Consider the following 24,777-nt stretch of genomic DNA (forward strand, 5'->3'; position numbering starts at 1 on the left):
AAAAAATCCTGACACATATTGTAAGCGGACATAAAATGTAAATTCAGTTACATGATCATGACTCGGAAGGGGAAGTTAAAAAGTAAAAAAACACACGGTAGGAGAGAGGTTAGCTTTACATGCCATGAGGGAGGAAGAGGTCTTCCAAGCACTGTTGTGCATGTTGGTCAATCCCTCTGAAACGCAAAAGGGATGTGCACATAGAAATCAAAGCAGAGTCATCCAGAGAGACTATTTAATTCTTTTTTTTTCAAATTCTCAAAAGGAAGCTGCTATCAAATTGAACTATTCATCACAGCCACTGCTAGGAAATCTATGTGCATAAAATGACAATACACCCAAAGGAAAACAAAATATAGCTATAACATGTCAGATTACTAAATTCAGAGTCCAGCCTACTAACCATTAGACCATGGAACCTAAATACTTCCGCAAATGCTGAACTTCATTATGCCAAAACAGAGGCAGTCAGAAACAATATTTAATATTGCTTAATCATATGCCTCAAGAGGAAGAATTTGATCTACATGCTCTATAAAGCACAGAGATTGCTATAGCACAACGTCAATCGACAACATCGCTGTGTTTGTATGATATCAGTCAATTGGGACTATGAATCTGTAAAAATTGTAAATGTGCTCTATATTGCCATTTCTGATTCATCGCTCTCAGGTGCATCTTGCAAGGGTTCCATGGTGTAATGGTTAGCACTTTGGACTTTGAATCCAACGATCCGAGTTCAAGTCTCGGTGGGACCGTTATCTTGCTCTTACACTCCATTTTCTAATTTCTCAAATTACAATTCAACAGAGTTAATATTCAGAAGTTCAGTCGACTCTCTCTGCACGACATTACATTTAAATGCACTTTGGTGCCTGATACCAATACAGTGATGCAACTACATATCGTTAATGTACAATCCCTAAGGTCAATCAGAGTGGGCACCCAGATATCTCTCAGAAACATTTTCCACAGATGAATAATGTCCAACCTTAACTCTATGAAAAGAAAAATGTACACACTATGTGCAGTAGATTCTCTGCTCACTGGAACATGCAGAAACAACATTGATGTGAAAAGATTGGAAAAAGCCCTATTTTATTAACATTAAAAAATGTTATACAATTATTTTGGTGAATCATATTCACTTTCACAATCATTCCTATGTTTCAAGCAATTTGATGGTCTTATTAAATGTGTAAAAAATGTAATTCTTTGAGTTGACAAACTGTATGGAGAGCAAACTTTTTATAACTTACAAGAGTTATGAGTTCTAGAAAGTAGTGCATTTACTGATCAAGTGCCCTTGTTTAAATGTACTTACTTTATTTGGATCACACCTTTCTCGAAAGAAGAAATAAACTCTAAATTATCAGGAAACAATTCAACTGATTTTAGGGGCCTCCTGGGCTTTCAATGCAAATCGCTGAGATCAAAAGCCAGTTTAATAGCCATTATACCTTGGAGCTTTGGAGATATGAGAGTGGGCAGTTTCTTTGTGGCAAAAGAGAGTCATCCCCAGAAACTATTAATATTCTTTGGTCAAAGAAGACTGCCATCAAAGTGGGCTGTAAAGCAAAGCTATTGCTGTTATATATATCTGCAAATGAAAGGCAACTCTAAAAGAGAAGCAGCCCTAAGGTCCCACCGAGACTTGAACTCGGATCGCTGGATTCAGAGTCCAGAGTGCTAACCATTACACCATGGAACCCACATATTCAGTAGCATGATGCACTTCATTCTGGAAAAACAGAGCACATCAGAGAAAATATGTAATATTCCTATATCATTAGACTCCAGAGGAAGAATTTGATCCAAATGAGACATGAAGCCAATACTTTGCGATTGCACAGCATCCAACAGCAACAGTGCTGCTTCGATATAATATCAGTAAACGGTTACTATAGGTCAGTAAAAATCTTGACTGTGCCCTATATTCTCATTGCCCTTATGAAGCTCTGCTCAACAAGGGTTCCATGGTGTAATGGTTAGCACTTTGGACTTTGAATCCAGCGATCCGAGTTCAAGTCTTGGTGGAACCTCTCTCTTGCTCTAACACACTTTGTCTCCTTGTTGTCTTAAATTATAGGCCAAAGATAGTAATATTCATAAGGTTAGTGGTGTAGGGTATTCATTTTCGCTCTCACTCTCTGGCATAACTTTTCATAAAAATCCACTTTTGTGCCTAGCACCTTAACCTTTATGCATTTTTTTTAAATGTATGAACAGTGAGGTCATTCTGAGTCGATGGGCAGATCTGCATCGGAAACATACATAAAAGATTTGAAATTTTCAAACTTAACTCAATGTTAAGAAACATGCTCAATCTGTGACTCAATGGATTCTCTTTTTACTTGAAGATGCAGCAACAACATTAATAATACCATTTTGGGAAAAGCAGCTCTATTGTATCGCCATTCTCTTTCAAAATTGTTAAAGGGTTAATCCTATGAAAAGCGACCACATTCAGAATCAATGATATTAATCAAGCGTCTTAACAGTCTTTACATGTTTGTAAAATGAAGGTATCAGTTTGAGATGAAAAATAGAACGAAGAACACACTTTTCTTAATTCACAAAAGGCCTGAGGTGTATAAATACTGTTTGTACCGACCAAGGGCCCATTCGTGAATGTACTTACTTTAGTTGGATCATACCTTTCTTCAAAGAAGACATCCACAATAAACGATAAGGGAAAGGTTCGACTGATGGTAAACTCTTACAGAGATTTGAATGCAAATTATTGGATTCAACCTCCAGGGTGCTACCATTACACCATGGGTCTTTCACACCACAGAAAGTGGTGGGTTTCATTGTGGCTAAAGAGCGTCATCCATGGAAAATCTTTCTTTTTTCAAATGCACCCAGGGAATAATGCTATGAAAGTGGGCGACACAGCAGCGTCATTGCTATTAAAACAAGACACTGAGAGGAAAACAAACACAGTAATTCCCAAGGTCCCACCGAGATTTGAACTCGGATCGCTGGATTCAGAGTCCAGAGTGCTAACCATTACACCATGGAACCTACATACTTAGTGACATGATGAACGTCATTGCAGCAAAAAAAGAGCCTTTTAGAGAATGTATGCAATATTCTTTTATCTTATGCCTCCAGAGGAAGAATCCTATCCAAATGAGCTGTAAAGCAAAGAGTTTGCTATTGCGCAACAACCAACTAAACAGTTCCACATTTGCATAATATCCGTGGGCTAGGAATATGAGTTTGTTAAAATGATGCATGAGATCTCGATTCTCATTTCTGTTACAACTCTGTCAGGTTGCACCAGCAAGGGGCCCATGGTGTAATGGTTAGCAAAGAACATTACTGAAGGGCCCCTCGGCCAGCCAGAAAGCCAAAATGGAGAGAACGGGCATGAACTGGTTGTGAATGAGCTTCAAAATGCGTTCACAGGTAATTGAACTGGTGATCTCCTCAGTTTATACACCTGGAACTCCTGTCAATAGCAACAGTCGGCAGCTGGGTTGCCAGACATTTCGTCGAAAAAAATTTGTCGACAGGACAATTGGTCGAAACCATTTGGTCGAAAACCAAATGGTCGAATTGCTTTGTTTTTTATTTTCACATTTTTTTTTGGGGGGGGTTTGGGGGGGTCCCCCAACCCCCTTTTTTTCTAAAAACCCCTTTTTTTCCCTAAACTACAACCTAAAAAATATATATATAAATAAATAAAAAAATCGACCATTTGGCTTTCGACCAAATTACGTCGACCAAATGTCTTTCAACCAAATGTCTTTCGACGAAATGTCCGGACAGCGGCAGCTGGTCTGTGTCAGTAATGGCAATTTGATTTTGCCATTTTCACAACTCCCTAATAAATGAACAAAATGTTCCATTTGTAGGCACAGTTACATGCTATGGTATGTATACCATGCTTAATAACCACCATCCGCATTCTTACGTACAAAACATGTAAGGAAATAATCAGATCTTTTGCTCTGCAGGAGTCAGGCTTCTTTAAAGCCTGACAAAGTGGCAGAGTGCCATTGTAAACTGAGGCATGATGAAACCATGCCCAAGAACCCAGGCAGGTTAAACCTTTCCACTCATGCCCCTAGGCCCCGAGTGGCCACGAACGGCCAGGTTCTATAGACAGGGCAGCTGGCATGGATTATGGACACTTTTAACATAGGGTGGTTTTTCAACCTTATCTCCTCTGGGAGCAAAGCGCTGGACAGGGTTTCCTGTACGTTTTTGAGGTTCGCAGGGATCTATGTGTGGATGTTTCTTGGTGTGAAAAGCATGACACCTTTTGGGGTGACACCAGGCTCTTCTGGGAGTTAATTTGCATAATCTCTACTTTCTATTTTATGTGACATGGGCTGCAGTTACATTGTTCTGTTAATAGAGGGCAACACACAGGTCATAGTTCCAAACAGGGGTGCACGGTCTGCTTGCTAGCTTACATTTACAGTTCTATTTGGGATTCACCGCCTTTTCATAAACTGAGTACTCTTCCGGAGTATTTCTAATTTATGTAGGTGTTTTGGGGGTGTTACGTGCCTTTGTATGACTGCTGCACACCACTTGATATTAGACATTGATTGGAAACGACATAAAAAATCCTGACACATATTGTAAGCGGACATAAAATGTAAATTCAGTTACATGATCATTACTCGGAAGGGGAAGTTAAAAAGTAAAAAAACACACGGTAGGAGAGAGGTTAGCTTTACATGCCATGAGGGAGGAAGAGGTCTTCCAAGCACTGTTGTGTATGTTGGTCAATCCCTCTGAAACGCAAAAGGGATGTGCACATAGAAATCAAAGCAGAGTCATCCAGAGAGACTATTTAATTCTTTTTTTTTCAAATTCTCAAAAGGAAGCTGCTATCAAATTGAACTATTCATCACAGCCACTGCTAGGAAATCTATGTGCATAAAATGACAATACACCCAAAGGAAAACAAAATATAGCTATAACATGTCAGATTACTAAATTCAGAGTCCAGCCTACTAACCATTAGACCATGGAACCTAAATACTTCCGCAAATGCTGAACTTCATTATGCCAAAACAGAGGCAGTCAGAAACAATATTTAATATTGCTTAATCATATGCCTCAAGAGGAAGAATTTGATCTACATGCTCTATAAAGCACAGAGATTGCTATAGCACAACGTCAATCGACAACATCGCTGTGTTTGTATGATATCAGTCAATTGGGACTATGAATCTGTAAAAATTGTAAATGTGCTCTATATTGCCATTTCTGATTCATCGCTCTCAGGTGCATCTTGCAAGGGTTCCATGGTGTAATGGTTAGCACTTTGGACTTTGAATCCAACGATCTGAGTTCAAGTCTCGGTGGGACCGTTATCTTGCTCTTACACTCCATTTTCTAATTTCTCAAATTACAATTCAACAGAGTTAATATTCAGAAGTTCAGTCGACTCTCTCTGCACGACATTATATTTAAATGCACTTTGGTGCCTGATACCAATACAGTGATGCAACTACATATCGTTAATGTACAATCCCTAAGGTCAATCAGAGTGGACACCCAGATATCTCTCAGAAACATTTTCCACAGATGAATAATGTCCAACCTTAACTCTATGAAAAGAAAAATGTACACACTATGTGCAGTAGATTCTCTGCTCACTGGAACATGCAGAAACAACATTGATGTGAAAAGATTGGAAAAAGCCCTATTTTATTAACATTAAAAAATGTTATACAATTATTTTGGTGAATCATATTCACTTTCACAATCATTCCTATGTTTCAAGCAATTTGATGGTCTTATTAAATGTGTAAAAAATGTAATTCTTTGAGTTGACAAACTGTATGGAGAGCAAACTTTTTATAACTTACAAGAGTTATGAGTTCTAGAAAGTAGTGCATTTACTGATCAAGTGCCCTTGTTTAAATGTACTTACTTTATTTGGATCACACCTTTCTCGAAAGAAGAAATAAACTCTAAATTATCAGGAAACAATTCAACTGATTTTAGGGGCCTCCTGGGCTTTCAATGCAAATCGCTGAGATCAAAAGCCAGTTTAATAGCCATTATACCTTGGAGCTTTGGAGATATGAGAGTGGGCAGTTTCTTTGTGGCAAAAGAGAGTCATCCCCAGAAACTATTAATATTCTTTGGTCAAAGAAGACTGCCATCAAAGTGGGCTGTAAAGCAAAGCTATTGCTGTTATATATATCTGCAAATGAAAGGCAACTCTAAAAGAGAAGCAGCCCCAAGGTCCCACCGAGACTTGAACTCGGATCGCTGGATTCAGAGTCCAGAGTGCTAACCATTACACCATGGAACCCACATATTCAGTAGCATGATGCACTTCATTCTGGAAAAACAGAGCACATCAGAGAAAATATGTAATATTCCTATATCATTAGACTCCAGAGGAAGAATTTGATCCAAATGAGACATGAAGCCAATACTTTGCGATTGCACAGCATCCAACAGCAACAGTGCTGCTTCGATATAATATCAGTAAACGGTTACTATAGGTCAGTAAAAATCTTGACTGTGCCCTATATTCTCATTGCCCTTATGAAGCTCTGCTCAGCAAGGGTTCCATGGTGTAATGGTTAGCACTTTGGACTTTGAATCCAGCGATCCGAGTTCAAGTCTCGGTGGAACCTCTCTCTTGCTCTAACACACTTTGTCTCCTTGTTGTCTTAAATTATAGGCCAAAGATAGTAATATTCATAAGGTTAGTGGTGTAGGGTATTCATTTTCGCTCTCACTCTCTGGCATAACTTTTCATAAAAATCCACTTTTGTGCCTAGCACCTTAACCTTTATGCATTTTTTTTAAATGTATGAACAGTGAGGTCATTCTGAGTCGATGGGCAGATCTGCATCGGAAACATACATAAAAGATTTGAAATTTTCAAACTTAACTCAATGTTAAGAAACATGCTCAATCTGTGACTCAATGGATTCTCTTTTTACTTGAAGATGCAGCAACAACATTAATAATACCATTTTGGGAAAAGCAGCTCTATTGTATCGCCATTCTCTTTCAAAATTGTTAAAGGGTTAATCCTATGAAAAGCGACCACATTCAGAATCAATGATATTAATCAAGCGTCTTAACAGTCTTTACATGTTTGTAAAATGAAGGTATCAGTTTGAGATGAAAAATAGAACGAAGAACACACTTTTCTTAATTCACAAAAGGCCTGAGGTGTATAAATACTGTTTGTACCGACCAAGGGCCCATTCGTGAATGTACTTACTTTAGTTGGATCATACCTTTCTTCAAAGAAGACATCCACAATAAACGATAAGGGAAAGGTTCGACTGATGGTAAACTCTTACAGAGATTTGAATGCAAATTATTGGATTCAACCTCCAGGGTGCTACCATTACACCATGGGTCTTTCACACCACAGAAAGTGGTGGGTTTCATTGTGGCTAAAGAGCGTCATCCATGGAAAATCTTTCTTTTTTCAAATGCACCCAGGGAATAATGCTATGAAAGTGGACGACACAGCAGCGTCATTGCTATTAAAACAAGACACTGAGAGGAAAACAAACACAGTAATTCCCAAGGTCCCACCGAGATTTGAATTCGGATCGCTGGATTCAGAGTCCAGAGTGCTAACCATTACACCATGGAACCTACATACTTAGTGACATGATGAACGTCATTGCAGCAAGAAAAGAGCCTTTTAGAGAATGTATGCAATATTCTTTTATCTTATGCCTCCAGAGGAAGAATCCTATCCAAATGAGCTGTAAAGCAAAGAGTTTGCTATTGCGCAACAACCAACTAAACAGTTCCACATTTGCATAATATCCGTGGGCTAGGAATATGAGTTTGTTAAAATGATGCATGAGATCTCGATTCTCATTTCTGTTACAACTCTGTCAGGTTGCACCAGCAAGGGGCCCATGGTGTAATGGTTAGCAAAGAACATTACTGAAGGGCCCCTCGGCCAGCCAGAAAGCCAAAATGGAGAGAACGGGCATGAACTGGTTGTGAATGAGCTTCAAAATGCGTTCACAGGTAATTGAACTGGTGATCTCCTCAGTTTATACACCTGGAACTCCTGTCAATAGCAACAGTCGGCAGCTGGGTTGCCAGACATTTCGTCGAAAAAAATTTGTCGACAGGACAATTGGTCGAAACCATTTGGTCGAAAACCAAATGGTCGAATTGCTTTGTTTTTTATTTTCACATTTTTTTTGGGGGGGGGGGTTTGGGGGGGTCCCCCCAACCCCCTTTTTTTCTAAAAACCCCTTTTTTTCCCTAAACTACAACCTAAAAAATATATATATAAAAAAATCGACCATTTGGCTTTCGACCAAATTACGTCGACCAAATGTCTTTCGACGAAATGTCCGGACAGCGGCAGCTGGTCTGTGTCAGTAATGGCAATTTGATTTTGCCATTTTCACAACTCCCTAATAAATGAACAAAATGTTCCATTTGTAGGCACAGTTACATGCTATGGTATGTATACCATGCTTAATAACCACCATAGGAGGCTCAGAGCACCATCCGCATTCTTACGTACAAAACATGTAAGGAAATAATCAGATCTTTTGCTCTGCAGGAGTCAGGCTTCTTTAAAGCCTGACAAAGTGGCAGAGTGCCATTGTAAACTGAGGCATGATGAAACCATGCCCAAGAACCCAGGCAGGTTAAACCTTTCCACTCATGCCCCTAGGCCCCGAGTGGCCACGAACGGCCAGGTTCTATAGACAGGGCAGCTGGCATGGATTATGGACACTTTTAACATAGGGTGGTTTTTCAACCTTATCTCCTCTGGGAGCAAAGCGCTGGACAGGGTTTCCTGTACGTTTTTGAGGTTCGCAGGGATCTATGTGTGGATGTTTCTTGGTGTGAAAAGCATGACACCTTTTGGGGTGACACCAGGCTCTTCTGGGAGTTAATTTGCATAATCTCTACTTTCTATTTCATGTGACATGGGCTGCAGTTACATTGTTCTGTTAATAGAGGGCAACACACAGGTCATAGTTCCAAACAGGGGTGCACGGTCTGCTTGCTAGCTTACATTTACAGTTCTATTTGGGATTCACCGCCTTTTCATAAACTGAGTACTCTTCCGGAGTATTTCTAATTTATGTAGGTGTTTTGGGGGTGTTACGTGCCTTTGTATGACTGCTGCAAAAAACTTGATATTAGACATTGATTGGAAACGACATAAAAAATCCTGACACATATTGTAAGCGGACATAAAATGTAAATTCAGTTACATGATCATGACTCGGAAGGGGAAGTTAAAAAGTAAAAAAACACACGGTAGGAGAGAGGTTAGCTTTACATGCCATGAGGGAGGAAGAGGTCTTCCAAGCACTGTTGTGTATGTTGGTCAATCCCTCTGAAACGCAAAAGGGATGTGCACATAGAAATCAAAGCAGAGTCATCCAGAGAGACTATTTAATTCTTTTTTTTTCAAATTCTCAAAAGGAAGCTGCTATCAAATTGAACTATTCATCACAGCCACTGCTAGGAAATCTATGTGCATAAAATGACAATACACCCAAAGGAAAACAAAATATAGCTATAACATGTCAGATTACTGAATTCAGAGTCCAGCCTACTAACCATTAGACCATGGAACCTAAATACTTCCGCAAATGCTGAACTTCATTATGCCAAAACAGAGGCAGTCAGAAACAATATTTAATATTGCTTAATCATATGCCTCAAGAGGAAGAATTTGATCTACATGCTCTATAAAGCACAGAGATTGCTATAGCACAACGTCAATCGACAACATCGCTGTGTTTGTATGATATCAGTCAATTGGGACTATGAATCTGTAAAAATTGTAAATGTGCTCTATATTGCCATTTCTGATTCATCGCTCTCAGGTGCATCTTGCAAGGGTTCCATGGTGTAATGGTTAGCACTTTGGACTTTGAATCCAACGATCCGCGTTCAAGTCTCGGTGGGACCGTTATCTTGCTCTTACACTCCATTTTCTAATTTCTCAAATTACAATTCAACAGAGTTAATATTCAGAAGTTCAGTCGACTCTCTCTGCACGACATTATATTTAAATGCACTTTGGTGCCTGATACCAATACAGTGATGCAACTACATATCGTTAATGTACAATCCTTAAGGTCAATCAGAGTGGGCACCCAGATATCTCTCAGAAACATTTTCCACAGATGAATAATGTCCAACCTTAACTCTATGAAAAGAAAAATGTACACACTATGTGCAGTAGATTCTCTGCTCACTGGAACATGCAGAAACAACATTGATGTGAAAAGATTGGAAAAAGCCCTATTTTATTAACATTAAAAAATGTTATACAATTATTTTGGTGAATCATATTCACTTTCACAATCATTCCTATGTTTCAAGCAATTTGATGGTCTTATTAAATGTGTAAAAAATGTAATTCTTTGAGTTGACAAACTGTATGGAGAGCAAACTTTTTATAACTTACAAGAGTTATGAGTTCTAGAAAGTAGTGCATTTACTGATCAAGTGCCCTTGTTTAAATGTACTTACTTTATTTGGATCACACCTTTCTCGAAAGAAGAAATAAACTCTAAATTATCAGGAAACAATTCAACTGATTTTAGGGGCCTCCTGGGCTTTCAATGCAAATCGCTGAGATCAAAAGCCAGTTTAATAGCCATTATACCTTGGAGCTTTGGAGATATGAGAGTGGGCAGTTTCTTTGTGGCAAAAGAGAGTCATCCCCAGAAACTATTAATATTCTTTGGTCAAAGAAGACTGCCATCAAAGTGGGCTGTAAAGCAAAGCTATTGCTGTTATATCTATCTGCAAATGAAAGGCAACTCTAAAAGAGAAGCAGCCCCAAGGTCCCACCGAGACTTGAACTCGGATCGCTGGATTCAGAGTCCAGAGTGCTAACCATTACACCATGGAACCCACATATTCAGTAGCATGATGCACTTCATTCTGGAAAAACAGAGCACATCAGAGAAAATATGTAATATTCCTATATCATTAGACTCCAGAGGAAGAATTTGATCCAAATGAGACATGAAGCCAATACTTTGCGATTGCACAGCATCCAACAGCAACAGTGCTGCTTCGATATAATAACAGTAAACGGTTACTATAGGTCAGTAAAAATCTTGACTGTGCCCTATATTCTCATTGCCCTTATGAAGCTCTGCTCAACAAGGGTTCCATGGTGTAATGGTTAGCACTTTGGACTTTGAATCCAGCGATCCGAGTTCAAGTCTCGGTGGAACCTCTCTCTTGCTCTAACACACTTTGTCTCCTTGTTGTCTTAAATTATAGGCCAAAGATAGTAATATTCATAAGGTTAGTGGTGTAGGGTATTCATTTTCGCTCTCACTCTCTGGCATAACTTTTCATAAAAATCCACTTTTGTGCCTAGCACCTTAACCTTTATGCATTTTTTTTAAATGTATGAACAGTGAGGTCATTCTGAGTCGATGGGCAGATCTGCATCGGAAACATACATAAAAGATTTGAAATTTTCAAACTTAACTCAATGTTAAGAAACATGCTCAATCTGTGACCCAATGGATTCTCTTTTTACTTGAAGATGCAGCAACAACATTAATAATACCATTTTGGGAAAAGCAGCTCTATTGTATCGCCATTCTCTTTCAAAATTGTTAAAGGGTTAATCCTATGAAAAGCGACCACATTCAGAATCAATGATATTAATCAAGCGTCTTAACAGTCTTTACATGTTTGTAAAATGAAGGTATCAGTTTGAGATGAAAAATAGAACGAAGAACACACTTTTCTTAATTCACAAAAGGCCTGAGGTGTATAAATACTGTTTGTACCGACCAAGGGCCCATTCGTGAATGTACTTACTTTAGTTGGATCATACCTTTCTTCAAAGAAGACATCCACAATAAACGATAAGGGAAAGGTTTGACTGATGGTAAACTCTTACAGAGATTTGAATGCAAATTATTGGATTCAACCTCCAGGGTGCTACCATTACACCATGGGTCTTTCACACCACAGAAAGTGGTGGGTTTCATTGTGGCTAAAGAGCGTCATCCATGGAAAATCTTTCTTTTTTCAAATGCACCCAGGGAATAATGCTATGAAAGTGGGCGACACAGCAGCGTCATTGCTATTAAAACAAGACACTGGGAGGAAAACAAACACAGTAATTCCCAAGGTCCCACCGAGATTTGAACTCGGATCGCTGGATTCAGAGTCCAGAGTGCTAACCATTACACCATGGAACCTACATACTTAGTGACATGATGAACGTCATTGCAGCAAAAAAAGAGCCTTTTAGAGAATGTATGCAATATTCTTTTATCTTATGCCTCCAGAGGAAGAATCCTATCCAAATGAGCTGTAAAGCAAAGAGTTTGCTATTGCGCAACAACCAACTAAACAGTTCCACATTTGCAAATAATATCCGTGGGCTAGGAATATGAGTTTGTTAAAATGATGCATGAGATCTCGATTCTCATTTCTGTTACAACTCTGTCAGGTTGCACCAGCAAGGGGCCCATGGTGTAATGGTTAGCAAAGAACATTACTGAAGGGCCCCTCGGCCAGCCAGAAAGCCAAAATGGAGAGAACGGGCATGAACTGGTTGTGAATGAGCTTCAAAATGCGTTCACAGGTAATTGAACTGGTGATCTCCTCAGTTTATACACCTGGAACTCCTGTCAATAGCAACAGTCGGCAGCTGGGTTGCCAGACATTTCGTCGAAAAAAATGTGTCGACAGGACAATTGGTCGAAACCATTTGGTCGAAAACCAAATGGTCGAATTACTTTGTTTTTTATTTTCACATTTTTTTTTGGGAGGGGGTTTGGGGGGGTCCCCCCAACCCCCTTTTTTTCTAAAAACCCCTTTTTTTACCTAAACTACAACCTAAAAAATATATATATAAATAAATAAAAAAATCGACCATTTGGCTTTCGACCAAATTACGTCGACCAAATGTCTTTCGACCAAATGTCTTTCGACGAAATGTCCGGACAGCGGCAGCTGGTCTGTGTCAGTAATGGCAATTTGATTTTGCCATTTTCACAACTCCCTAATAAATGAACAAAATGTTCCATTTGTAGGCACAGTTACATGCTATGGTATGTATACCATGCTTAATAACCACCATAGGAGGCTCAGAACACCATCCGCATTCTTACGTACAAAACATGTAAGGAAATAATCAGATCTTTTGCTCTGCAGGAGTCAGGCTTCTTTAAAGCCTGACAAAGTGGCAGAGTGCCATTGTAAACTGAGGCATGATGAAACCATGCCCAAGAACCCAGGCAGGTTAAACCCTTCCACTCATGCCCCTAGGCCCCGAACGTCCACGAACGGCCAAGTTCTATAGACAGGGCAGCTGGCATGGATTATGGACACTTTTAACATAGGGTGGTTTTTCAACCTTATCTCCTCTGGGAGCAAAGCGCTGGACAGGGTTTCCTGTACGTTTTTGAGGTTCGCAGGGATCTATGTGTGGATGTTTCTTGGTGTGAAAAGCATGACACCTTTTGGGGTGACACCAGGCTCTTCTGGGAGTTAATTTGCATAATCTCTACTTTCTATTTTATGTGACATGGGCTGCAGTTACATTGTTCTGTTAATAGAGGGCAACACACAGGTCATAGTTCCAAACAGGGGTGCACGGTCTGCTTGCTAGCTTACATTTACAGTTCTATTTGGGATTCACCGCCTTTTCATAAACTGAGTACTCTTCCGGAGTATTTCTAACTTATGTAGGTGTTTTGGGGGTGTTACGTGCCTTTGTATGACTGCTGCAAACCACTTGATATTAGACATTGATTGGAAACGACATAAAAAATCCTGACACATATTGTAAGCGGACATAAAATGACCTATATTAGCTAATATAAGTAAACAGACATCACTCCCCCCTCCCCACAAAAAGGGATGTATGCGTACACAAAAAATAAAAATGAAAAACAAGCAACTACTGCAGTTAAAATCTAAAAATGTAAATTCAGTTACATGATCATGACTCGGAAGGGGAAGTTAAAAAGTAAAAAAACACACGGTAGGAGAGAGGTTAGCTTTACATGCCATGAGGGAGGAAGAGGTCTTCCAAGCACTGTTGTGTATGTTGGTCAATCCCTCTGAAACTCAAAAGGGATGTGCACATAGAAATCAAAGCAGAGTCATCCAGAGAGACTATTTAATTCTTTTTTTTTCAAATTCTCAAAAGGAAGCTGCTATCAAATTGAACTATTCATCACAGCCACTGCTAGGAAATCTATGTGCATAAAATGACAATACACCCAAAGGAAAACAAAATATAGCTATAACATGTCAGATTACTAAATTCAGAGTCCAGCCTACTAACCATTAGACCATGGAACCTAAATACTTCCGCAAATGCTGAACTTCATTATGCCAAAACAGAGGCAGTCAGAAACAATATTTAATATTGCTTATTCATATGCCTCAAGAGGAAGAATTTGATCTACATGCTCTATAAAGCACAGAGATTGCTATAGCACAACGTCAATCGACAACATCGCTGTGTTTGTATGATATCAGTCAATTGGGACTATGAATCTGTAAAAATTGTAAATGTGCTCTATATTGCCATTTCTGATTCAACGCTCTCAGGTGCATCTTGCAAGGGTTCCATGGTGTAATGGTTAGCACTTTGGACTTTGAATCCAACGATCCGAGTTCAAGTCTCGGTGGGACCGTTATCTTGCTCTTACACTCCATTTTCTAATTTCTCAAATTACAATTCAACAGAGTTAATATTCAGAAGTTCAGTCGACTCTCTCTGCACGACATTACATTTAAATGCACTTTGGTGCCTGATACCAATACAGTGATGCAACTACATATCGTTAATGTACAATCCCTAAGGTCAATCAGAGTGGGCACCCAGATATCTCTCAGAAACATTTTCCACAGATGAATAATGTCCAACCTTAACTCTATGAAAAGAAAAATGTACACACTATGTGCAGTAGATTCTCTGCTCACTGGAACATGCAGAAACAACATTGATGTGAAAAGATTGGAAAAAGCCCTATTTTATTAACATTAAAAAATGTTATACAATTATTTTGGTGAATCATATTCACTTTCACAATCATTCCTATGTTTCAAGCAATTTGATGGTCTTATTAAATGTGTAAAAAATGTAATTCTTTGAGTTGACAAACTGTATGGAGAGCAAACTTTTTATAACTTACAAGAGTTATGAGTTCTAGAAAGTAGTGCATTTACTGATCAAGTGCCCTTGTTTAAATGTACTTACTTTATTTGGATAACACCTTTCTCGAAAGAAGAAATAAACTCTAAATTATCAGGAAACAATTCAACTGATTTTAGGGGCCTCCTGGGCTTTCAATGCAAATCGCTGAGATCAAAAGCCAGTTTAATAGCCATTATACCTTGGAGCTTTGGAGATATGAGAGTGGGCAGTTTCTTTGTGGCAAAAGAGAGTCATCCCCAGAAACTATTAATATTCTTTGGTCAAAGAAGACTGCCATCAAAGTGGGCTGTAAAGCAAAGCTATTGCTGTTATATCTATCTGCAAATGAAAGGCAACTCTAAAAGAGAAGCAGCCCCAAGGTCCCACAGAGACTTGAACTCGGATCGCTGGATTCAGAGTCCAGAGTGCTAACCATTACACCATGGAACCCACATATTCAGTAGCATGATGCACTTCATTCTGGAAAAACAGAGCACATCAGAGAAAATATGTAATATTCCTATATCATTAGACTCCAGAGGAAGAATTTGATCCAAATGAGACATGAAGCCAATACTTTGCGATTGCACAGCATCCAACAGCAACAGTGCTGCTTCGATATAATATCAGTAAACGGTTACTATAGGTCAGTAAAAATCTTGACTGTGCCCTATATTCTCATTGCCCTTATGAAGCTCTGCTCAACAAGGGTTCCATGGTGTAATGGTTAGCACTTTGGACTTTGAATCCAGCGATCCGAGTTCAAGTCTCGGTGGAACCTCTCTCTTGCTCTAACACACTTTGTCTCCTTGTTGTCTTAAATTATAGGCCAAAGATAGTAATATTCATAAGGTTAATGGTGTAGGGTATTCATTTTCGCTCTCACTCTCTGGCATAACTTTTCATAAAAATCCACTTTTGTGCCTAGCACCTTAACCTTTATGCATTTTTTTTAAATGTATGAACAGTGAGGTCATTCTGAGTCGATGGGCAGATCTGCATCGGAAACAGACATAAAAGATTTGAAATTTTCAAACTTAACTCAATGTTAAGAAACATGCTCAATCTGTGACCCAATGGATTCTCTTTTTACTTGAAGATGCAGCAACAACATTAATAATACCATTTTGGGAAAAGCAGCTCTATTGTATCGCCATTCTCTTTCAAAATTGTTAAAGGGTTAATCCTATGAAAAGCGACCACATTCAGAATCAATGATATTAATCAAGCGTCTTAACAGTCTTTACATGTTTGTAAAATGAAGGTATCAGTTTGAGATGAAAAATAGAACGAAGAACACACTTTTCTTAATTCACAAAAGGCCTGAGGTGTATAAATACTGTTTGTACCGACCAAGGGCCCATTCGTGAATGTACTTACTTTAGTTGGATCATACCTTTCTTCAAAGAAGACATCCACAATAAACGATAAGGGAAAGGTTCGACTGATGGTAAACTCTTACAGAGATTTGAATGCAAATTATTGGATTCAACCTCCAGGGTGCTACCATTACACCATGGGTCTTTCACACCACAGAAAGTGGTGGGTTTCATTGTGGCTAAAGAGCGTCATCCATGGAAAATCTTTCTTTTTTCAAATGCACCCAGGGAATAATGCTATGAAAGTGGGCGACACAGCAGCGTCATTGCTATTAAAACAAGACACTGGGAGGAAAACAAACACAGTAATTCCCAAGGTCCCACCGAGATTTGAACTCGGATCGCTGGATTCAGAGTCCAGAGTGCTAACCATTACACCATGGAACCTACATACTTAGTGACATGATGAACGTCATTGCAGCAAAAAAAAAGCCTTTTAGAGAATGTATGCAATATTCTTTTATCTTATGCCTCCAGAGGAAGAATCCTATCCAAATGAGCTGTAAAGCAAAGAGTTTGCTATTGCGCAACAACCAACTAAACAGTTCCCCATTTGCATAATATCCGTGGGCTAGGAATATGAGTTTGTTAAAATGATGCATGAGATCTCGATTCTCATTTCTGTTACAACTCTGTCAGGTTGCACCAGCAAGGGGCCCATGGTGTAATGGTTAGCAAAGAACATTACTGAAGGGCCCCTCGGCCAGCCAGAAAGCCAAAATGGAGAGAACGGGCATGAACTGGTTGTGAATGAGCTTCAAAATGCGTTCACAGGTAATTGAACTGGTGATCTCCTCAGTTTATACACCTGGAACTCCTGTCAATAGCAACAGTCGGCAGCTGGGTTGCCAGACATTTCGTCGAAAAAAATTTGTCGACAGGACAATTGGTCGAAACCATTTGGTCGAAAACCAAATGGTCGAATTGCTTTGTTTTTTATTTTCAAATTTTTTTTGGGGGGGGGGGTTTGGGGGGGTCCCCCCAACCCCCTTTTTTTCTAAAAACCCCTTTTTTTCCCTAAACTACAACCTAAAAAATATATATATAAATAAATTAAAAAATCGACCATTTGGCTTTCGACCAAATTACGTCGACCAAATGTCTTTCGACGAAATGTCTTTCGACGAAATGTCCGGACAGCGGCAGCTGGTCTGTGTCAGTAATGGCAATTTGATTTTGCCATTTTCACAACTCCCTAATAAATGAACAAAATGTTCCATTTGTAGGCACAGTTACATGCTATGGTATGTATACCATGCTTAATAACCACCATAGGAGGCTCAGAGCACCATCCGCATTCTTACGTACAAAACATGTAAGGAAATAATCAGATCTTTTGCTCTGCAGGAGTCAGGCTTCTTTAAAGCCTGACAAAGTGGCAGAGTGCCATTGTAAACTGAGGCATGATGAAACCATGCCCAAGAACCCAGGCAGGTTAAACCCTTCCACTCATGCCCCGAATGGCCACGAACGGCCAGGTTCTATAGACAGGGCAGCTGGCATGGATTATGGACACTTTTAACATAGGGTGGTTTTTCAACCTTATCTCCTCTGGGAGCAAAGCGCTGGACAGGGTTTCCTGTACGTTTTTGAGGTTCGCAGGGATCTATGTGTGGATGTTTCTTGGTGTGAAAAGCATGACACCTTTTGGGGTGACACCAGGCTCTTCTGGGAGTTAATTTGCATAATCTCTACTTTCTATTTTATGTGACATGGGCTGCAGTTACATTGTTCTGTTAATAGAGGGCAACACACAGGTCATAGTTCCAAACAGGGGTGCACAGTCTGCTTGCTAGCTTACATTTACAGTTCTATTTGGGATTCACCGCCTTTTCATAAACTGAGTACTCTTCCGGAGTATTTCTAACTTATGTAGGTGTTTTGGGGGTGTTACGTGCCTTTGTATGACTGCTGCAAACCACTTGATATTAGACATTGATTGGAAACGACATAAAAAATCCTGACACATATTGTAAGCGGACATAAAATGACCTATATTAGCTAATATAAGTAAACAGACATCACTCCCCCCTCCCCACAAAAAGGGATGTATGCGTACACAAAAAATAAAAATGAAAAACAAGCAACTACTGCAGTTAAAATCTAAAAATGTAAATTCAGTTACATGATCATGACTCGGAAGGGGAAGTTAAAAAGTAAAAAAACACACGGTAGGAGAGAGGTTAGCTTTACATGCCATGAGGGAGGAAGAGGTCTTCCAAGCACTGTTGTGTATGTTGGTCAATCCCTCTGAAACGCAAAAGGGATGTGCACATAGAAATCAAAGCAGAGTCATCCAGAGAGACTATTTAATTCTTTTTTTTTCAAATTCTCAAAAGGAAGCTGCTATCAAATTGAACTATTCATCACAGCCACTGCTAGGAAATCTATGTGCATAAAATGACAATACACCCAAAGGAAAACAAAATATAGCTATAACATGTCAGATTACTAAATTCAGAGTCCAGCCTACTAACCATTAGACCATGGAACCTAAATACTTCCGCAAATGCTGAACTTCATTATGCCAAAACAGAGGCAGTCAGAAACAATATTTAATATTGCTTAATCATATGCCTCAAGAGGAAGAATTTGATCTACATGCTCTATAAAGCACAGAGATTGCTATAGCACAATGTCAATCGACAACATCGCTGTGTTTGTATGATATCAGTCAATTGGGACTATGAATCTGTAAAAATTGTAAATGTGCTCTATATTGCCATTTCTGATTCAACGCTCTCAGGTGCATCTTGCAAGGGTTCCATGGTGTAATGGTTAGCACTTTGGACTTTGAATCCAACGGTCCGAGTTCAAGTCTCGGTGGGACCGTTATCTTGCTCTTACACTCCATTTTCTAATTTCTCAAATTACAATTCAACAGAGTTAATATTCAGAAGTTCAGTCGACTCTCTCTGCACGACATTACATTTAAATGCACTTTGGTGCCTGATACCAATACAGTGATGCAACTACATATCGTTAATGTACAATCCCTAAGGTCAATCAGAGTGGGCACCCAGATATCTCTCAGAAACATTTTCCACAGATGAATAATGTCCAACCTTAACTCTATGAAAAGAAAAATGTACACACTATGTGCAGTAGATTCTCTGCTCACTGGAACATGCAGAAACAACATTGATGTGAAAAGATTGGAAAAAGCCCTATTTTATTAACATTAAAAAATGTTATACAATTATTTTGGTGAATCATATTCACTTTCACAATCATTCCTATGTTTCAAGCAATTTGATGGGCTTATTAAATGTGTAAAAAATGTAATTCTTTGAGTTGACAAACTGTATGGAGAGCAAACTTTTTATAACTTACAAGAGTTATGAGTTCTAGAAAGTAGTGCATTTACTGATCAAGTGCCCTTGTTTAAATGTACTTACTTTATTTGGATCACACCTTTCTCGAAAGAAGAAATAAACTCTAAATTATCAGGAAACAATTCAACTGATTTTAGGGGCCTCCTGGGCTTTCAATGCAAATCGCTGAGATCAAAAGCCAGTTTAATAGCCATTATACCTTGGAGCTTTGGAGATATGAGAGTGGGCAGTTTCTTTGTGGCAAAAGAGAGTCATCCCCAGAAACTATTAATATTCTTTGGTCAAAGAAGACTGCCATCAAAGTGGGCTGTAAAGCAAAGCTATTGCTGTTATATCTATCTGCAAATGAAAGGCAACTCTAAAAGAGAAGCAGCCCCAAGGTCCCACCGAGACTTGAACTCGGATCGCTGGATTCAGAGTCCAGAGTGCTAACCATTACACCATGGAACCCACATATTCAGTAGCATGATGCACTTCATTCTGGAAAAACAGAGCACATCAGAGAAAATATGTAATATTCCTATATCATTAGACTCCAGAGGAAGAATTTGATCCAAATGAGACATGAAGCCAATACTTTGCGATTGCACAGCATCCAACAGCAACAGTGCTGCTTCGATATAATATCAGTAAACGGTTACTATAGGTCAGTAAAAATCTTGACTGTGCCCTATATTCTCATTGCCCTTATGAAGCTCTGCTCAACAAGGGTTCCATGGTGTAATGGTTAGCACTTTGGACTTTGAATCCAGCGATCCGAGTTCAAGTCTCGGTGGAACCTCTCTCTTGCTCTAACACACTTTGTCTCCTTGTTGTCTTAAATTATAGGCCAAAGATAGTAATATTCATAAGGTTAATGGTGTAGGGTATTCATTTTCGCTCTCACTCTCTGGCATAACTTTTCATAAAAATCCACTTTTGTGCCTAGCACCTTAACCTTTATGCATTTTTTTTAAATGTATGAACAGTGAGGTCATTCTGAGTCAATGGGCAGATCTGCATCGGAAACATACATAAAAGATTTGAAATTTTCAAACTTAACTCAATGTTAAGAAACATGCTCAATCTGTGACCCAATGGATTCTCTTTTTACTTGAAGATGCAGCAACAACATTAATAATACCATTTTGGGAAAAGCAGCTCTATTGTATCGCCATTCTCTTTCAAAATTGTTAAAGGGTTAATCCTATGAAAAGCGACCACATTCAGAATCAATGATATTAATCAAGCGTCTTAACAGTCTTTACATGTTTGTAAAATGAAGGTATCAGTTTGAGATGAAAAATAGAACGAAGAACACACTTTTCTTAATTCACAAAAGGCCTGAGGTGTATAAATACTGTTTGTACCGACCAAGGGCCCATTTGTGAATGTACTTACTTTAGTTGAATCATACCTTTCTTCAAAGAAGACATCCACAATAAACGATAAGGGAAAGGTTCGACTGATGGTAAACTCTTACAGAGATTTGAATGCAAATTATTGGATTCAACCTCCAGGGTGCTACCATTACACCATGGGTCTTTCACACCACAGAAAGTGGTGGGTTTCATTGTGGCTAAAGAGCGTCATCCATGGAAAATCTTTCTTTTTTCAAATGCACCCAGGGAATAATGCTATGAAAGTGGGCGACACAGCAGCGTCATTGCTATTAAAACAAGACACTGAGAGGAAAACAAACACAGTAATTCCCAAGGTCCCACCGAGATTTGAACTCGGATCGCTGGATTCAGAGTCCAGAGTGCTAACCATTACACCATGGAACCTACATACTTAGTGACATGATGAACGTCATTGCAGCAAAAAAAGAGCCTTTTAGAGAATGTATGCAATATTCTTTTATTTTATGCCTCCAGAGGAAGAATCCTATCCAAATGAGCTGTAAAGCAAAGAGTTTGCTATTGCGCAACAACCAACTAAACAGTTCCCCATTTGCATAATATCCGTGGGCTAGGAATATGAGTTTGTTAAAATGATGCATGAGATCTCGATTCTCATTTCTGTTACAACTCTGTCAGGTTGCACCAGCAAGGGGCCCATGGTGTAATGGTTAGCAAAGAACATTACTGAAGGGCCCCTCGGCCAGCCAGAAAGCCAAAATGGAGAGAACGGGCATGAACTGGTTGTGAATGAGCTTCAAAATGCGTTCACAGGTAATTGAACTGGTGATCTCCTCAGTTTATACACCTGGAACTCCTGTCAATAGCAACAGTCGGCAGCTGGGTTGCCAGACATTTCGTCGAAAAAAATTTGTCGACAGGACAATTGGTCGAAACCATTTGGTCGAAAACCAAATGGTCGAATTGCTTTGTTTTTTATTTTCAAATTTTTTGGGGGGGGGGGGGTTTGGGGGGGTCCCCCCAACCCCCTTTTTTTCTAAAAACCCCTTTTTTTCCCTAAACTACAACCTAAAAAATATATATATAAATAAATTAAAAAATCGACCATTTGGCTTTCGACCAAATTACGTCGACCAAATGTCTTTCGACCAAATGTCTTTCGACGAAATGTCCGGACAGCGGCAACTGGTCTGTGTCAGTAATGGCAATTTGATTTTGCCATTTTCACAACTCCCTAATAAATGAACAAAATGTTCCATTTGTAGGCACAGTTACATGCTATGGTATGTATACCATGCTTAATAACCACCATAGGAGGCTCAGAGCACCATCCGCATTCTTACGTACAAAACATGTAAGGAAATAATCAGATCTTTTGCTCTGCAGGAGTCAGGCTTCTTTAAAGCCTGACAAAGTGGCAGAGTGCCATTGTAAACTGAGGCATAATGAAACCATGCCCAAGAACCCAGGCAGGTTAAACCCTTCCACTCATGCCCCTAGGCCCCGAATGGCCACGAACGGCCAGGTTCTATAGACAGGGCAGCTGGCATGGATTATGGACACTTTTAACATAGGGTGGTTTTTCAACCTTATCTCCTCTGGGAGCAAAGCGCTGGACAGGGTTTCCTGTACGTTTTTGAGGTTCGCAGGGATCTATGTGTGGATGTTTCTTGGTGTGAAAAGCATGACACCTTTTGGGGTGACACCAGGCTCTTCTGGGAGTTAATTTGCATAATCTCTACTTTCTATTTTATGTGACATGGGCTGCAGTTACATTGTTCTGTTAATAGAGGGCAACACACAGGTCATAGTTCCAAACAGGGGTGCACAGTCTGCTTGCTAGCTTACATTTACAGTTCTATTTGGGATTCACCGCCTTTTCATAAACTGAGTACTCTTCCGGAGTATTTCTAACTTATGTAGGTGTTTTGGGGGTGTTACGTGCCTTTGTATGACTGCTGCAAACCACTTGATATTAGACATTGATTGGAAACGACATAAAAAATCCTGACACATATTGTAAGCGGACATAAAATGACCTATATTAGCTAATATAAGTAAACAGACATCACTCCCCCCTCCCCACAAAAAGGGATGTATGCGTACACAAAAAATAAAAATGAAAAACAAGCAACTACTGCAGTTAAAATCTAAAAATGTAAATTCAGTTACATGATCATGACTCGGAAGGGGAAGTTAAAAAGTAAAAAAACACACGGTAGGAGAGAGGTTAGCTTTACATGCCATGAGGGAGGAAGAGGTCTTCCAAGCACTGTTGTGTATGTTGGTCAATCCCTCTGAAACGCAAAAGGGATGTGCACATAGAAATCAAAGCAGAGTCATCCAGAGAGACTATTTAATTCTTTTTTTTTCAAATTCTCAAAAGGAAGCTGCTATCAAATTGAACTATTCATCACAGCCACTGCTAGGAAATCTATGTGCATAAAATGACAATACACCCAAAGGAAAACAAAATATAGCTATAACATGTCAGATTACTAAATTCAGAGTCCAGCCTACTAACCATTAGACCATGGAACCTAAATACTTCCGCAAATGCTGAACTTCATTATGCCAAAACAGAGGCAGTCAGAAACAATATTTAATATTGCTTAATCATATGCCTCAAGAGGAAGAATTTGATCTACATGCTCTATAAAGCACAGAGATTGCTATAGCACAACGTCAATCGACAACATCGCTGTGTTTGTATGATATCAGTCAATTGGGACTATGAATCTGTAAAAATTGTAAATGTGCTCTATATTGCCATTTCTGATTCAACGCTCTCAGGTGCATCTTGCAAGGGTTCCATGGTGTAATGGTTAGCACTTTGGACTTTGAATCCAACGATCCGAGTTCAAGTCTCGGTGGGACCGTTATCTTGCTCTTACACTCCATTTTCTAATTTCTCAAATTACAATTCAACAGAGTTAATATTCAGAAGTTCAGTCGACTCTCTCTGCACGACATTACATTTAAATGCACTTTGGTGCCTGATACCAATACAGTGATGCAACTACATATCGTTAATGTACAATCTCTAAGGTCAATCAGAGTGGGCACCCAGATATCTCTCAGAAACATTTTCCACAGATGAATAATGTCCAACCTTAACTCTATGAAAAGAAAAATGTACACACTATGTGCAGTAGATTCTCTGCTCACTGGAACATGCAGAAACAACATTGATGTGAAAAGATTGGAAAAAGCCCTATTTTATTAACATTAAAAAATGTTATACAATTATTTTGGTGAATCATATTCACTTTCACAATCATTCCTATGTTTCAAGCAATTTGATGGTCTTATTAAATGTGTAAAAAATGTAATTCTTTGAGTTGACAAACTGTATGGAGAGCAAACTTTTTATAACTTACAAGAGTTAGGAGTTCTAGAAAGTAGTGCATTTACTGATCAAGTGCCCTTGTTTAAATGTACTTACTTTATTTGGATCACACCTTTCTCGAAAGAAGAAATAAACTCTAAATTATCAGGAAACAATTCAACTGATTTTAGGGGCCTCCTGGGCTTTCAATGCAAATCGCTGAGATCAAAAGCCAGTTTAATAGCCATTATACCTT

The 24,777-nt window shown here is 39.1% G+C and overlaps 21 non-coding genes across 21 annotated transcripts; 11 read left to right on the forward strand and 10 right to left on the reverse strand.

Annotated features, from left to right (window-relative positions):
- The first annotated feature begins 686 nt into the window (after positions 1-686).
- Positions 687-758, forward strand: TRNAQ-UUG (transfer RNA glutamine (anticodon UUG)). The gene has a single exon. It is a non-coding gene; the product is annotated as a tRNA-Gln (tRNA).
- An 881-nt stretch (positions 759-1,639) lies between these two features.
- TRNAQ-CUG (transfer RNA glutamine (anticodon CUG)) lies at positions 1,640-1,711 on the reverse strand. Its single transcript has one exon. It is a non-coding gene; the product is annotated as a tRNA-Gln (tRNA).
- Positions 1,712-1,970: 259 nt separating this feature from the next.
- On the forward strand, positions 1,971-2,042 carry TRNAQ-UUG (transfer RNA glutamine (anticodon UUG)). The gene has a single exon. It is a non-coding gene; the product is annotated as a tRNA-Gln (tRNA).
- A 913-nt stretch (positions 2,043-2,955) lies between these two features.
- TRNAQ-CUG (transfer RNA glutamine (anticodon CUG)) lies at positions 2,956-3,027 on the reverse strand. Its single transcript has one exon. It is a non-coding gene; the product is annotated as a tRNA-Gln (tRNA).
- A 2,237-nt stretch (positions 3,028-5,264) lies between these two features.
- Positions 5,265-5,336, forward strand: TRNAQ-UUG (transfer RNA glutamine (anticodon UUG)). The gene has a single exon. It is a non-coding gene; the product is annotated as a tRNA-Gln (tRNA).
- Positions 5,337-6,217: 881 nt separating this feature from the next.
- TRNAQ-CUG (transfer RNA glutamine (anticodon CUG)) lies at positions 6,218-6,289 on the reverse strand. Its single transcript has one exon. It is a non-coding gene; the product is annotated as a tRNA-Gln (tRNA).
- A 259-nt stretch (positions 6,290-6,548) lies between these two features.
- Positions 6,549-6,620, forward strand: TRNAQ-UUG (transfer RNA glutamine (anticodon UUG)). Its single transcript has one exon. It is a non-coding gene; the product is annotated as a tRNA-Gln (tRNA).
- A 913-nt stretch (positions 6,621-7,533) lies between these two features.
- Positions 7,534-7,605, reverse strand: TRNAQ-CUG (transfer RNA glutamine (anticodon CUG)). Its single transcript has one exon. It is a non-coding gene; the product is annotated as a tRNA-Gln (tRNA).
- A 2,236-nt stretch (positions 7,606-9,841) lies between these two features.
- On the forward strand, positions 9,842-9,913 carry TRNAQ-UUG (transfer RNA glutamine (anticodon UUG)). Its single transcript has one exon. It is a non-coding gene; the product is annotated as a tRNA-Gln (tRNA).
- Positions 9,914-10,794: 881 nt separating this feature from the next.
- On the reverse strand, positions 10,795-10,866 carry TRNAQ-CUG (transfer RNA glutamine (anticodon CUG)). The gene has a single exon. It is a non-coding gene; the product is annotated as a tRNA-Gln (tRNA).
- A 259-nt stretch (positions 10,867-11,125) lies between these two features.
- Positions 11,126-11,197, forward strand: TRNAQ-UUG (transfer RNA glutamine (anticodon UUG)). Its single transcript has one exon. It is a non-coding gene; the product is annotated as a tRNA-Gln (tRNA).
- A 913-nt stretch (positions 11,198-12,110) lies between these two features.
- Positions 12,111-12,182, reverse strand: TRNAQ-CUG (transfer RNA glutamine (anticodon CUG)). Its single transcript has one exon. It is a non-coding gene; the product is annotated as a tRNA-Gln (tRNA).
- A 2,382-nt stretch (positions 12,183-14,564) lies between these two features.
- TRNAQ-UUG (transfer RNA glutamine (anticodon UUG)) lies at positions 14,565-14,636 on the forward strand. The gene has a single exon. It is a non-coding gene; the product is annotated as a tRNA-Gln (tRNA).
- Positions 14,637-15,517: 881 nt separating this feature from the next.
- TRNAQ-CUG (transfer RNA glutamine (anticodon CUG)) lies at positions 15,518-15,589 on the reverse strand. Its single transcript has one exon. It is a non-coding gene; the product is annotated as a tRNA-Gln (tRNA).
- Positions 15,590-15,848: 259 nt separating this feature from the next.
- Positions 15,849-15,920, forward strand: TRNAQ-UUG (transfer RNA glutamine (anticodon UUG)). Its single transcript has one exon. It is a non-coding gene; the product is annotated as a tRNA-Gln (tRNA).
- A 913-nt stretch (positions 15,921-16,833) lies between these two features.
- Positions 16,834-16,905, reverse strand: TRNAQ-CUG (transfer RNA glutamine (anticodon CUG)). The gene has a single exon. It is a non-coding gene; the product is annotated as a tRNA-Gln (tRNA).
- Positions 16,906-19,278: 2,373 nt separating this feature from the next.
- On the forward strand, positions 19,279-19,350 carry TRNAQ-UUG (transfer RNA glutamine (anticodon UUG)). The gene has a single exon. It is a non-coding gene; the product is annotated as a tRNA-Gln (tRNA).
- An 881-nt stretch (positions 19,351-20,231) lies between these two features.
- Positions 20,232-20,303, reverse strand: TRNAQ-CUG (transfer RNA glutamine (anticodon CUG)). The gene has a single exon. It is a non-coding gene; the product is annotated as a tRNA-Gln (tRNA).
- A 259-nt stretch (positions 20,304-20,562) lies between these two features.
- Positions 20,563-20,634, forward strand: TRNAQ-UUG (transfer RNA glutamine (anticodon UUG)). The gene has a single exon. It is a non-coding gene; the product is annotated as a tRNA-Gln (tRNA).
- A 913-nt stretch (positions 20,635-21,547) lies between these two features.
- Positions 21,548-21,619, reverse strand: TRNAQ-CUG (transfer RNA glutamine (anticodon CUG)). The gene has a single exon. It is a non-coding gene; the product is annotated as a tRNA-Gln (tRNA).
- A 2,381-nt stretch (positions 21,620-24,000) lies between these two features.
- TRNAQ-UUG (transfer RNA glutamine (anticodon UUG)) lies at positions 24,001-24,072 on the forward strand. Its single transcript has one exon. It is a non-coding gene; the product is annotated as a tRNA-Gln (tRNA).
- The last annotated feature ends 705 nt before the right edge of the window (positions 24,073-24,777 follow it).

Source organism: Ambystoma mexicanum, chromosome 5p (assembly GCF_040938575.1).
Source record: "Ambystoma mexicanum isolate Mex_15411 chromosome 5p, UKY_AmexF1_1, whole genome shotgun sequence".
Classification (NCBI taxonomy): domain Eukaryota; kingdom Metazoa; phylum Chordata; class Amphibia; order Caudata; family Ambystomatidae; genus Ambystoma; species Ambystoma mexicanum.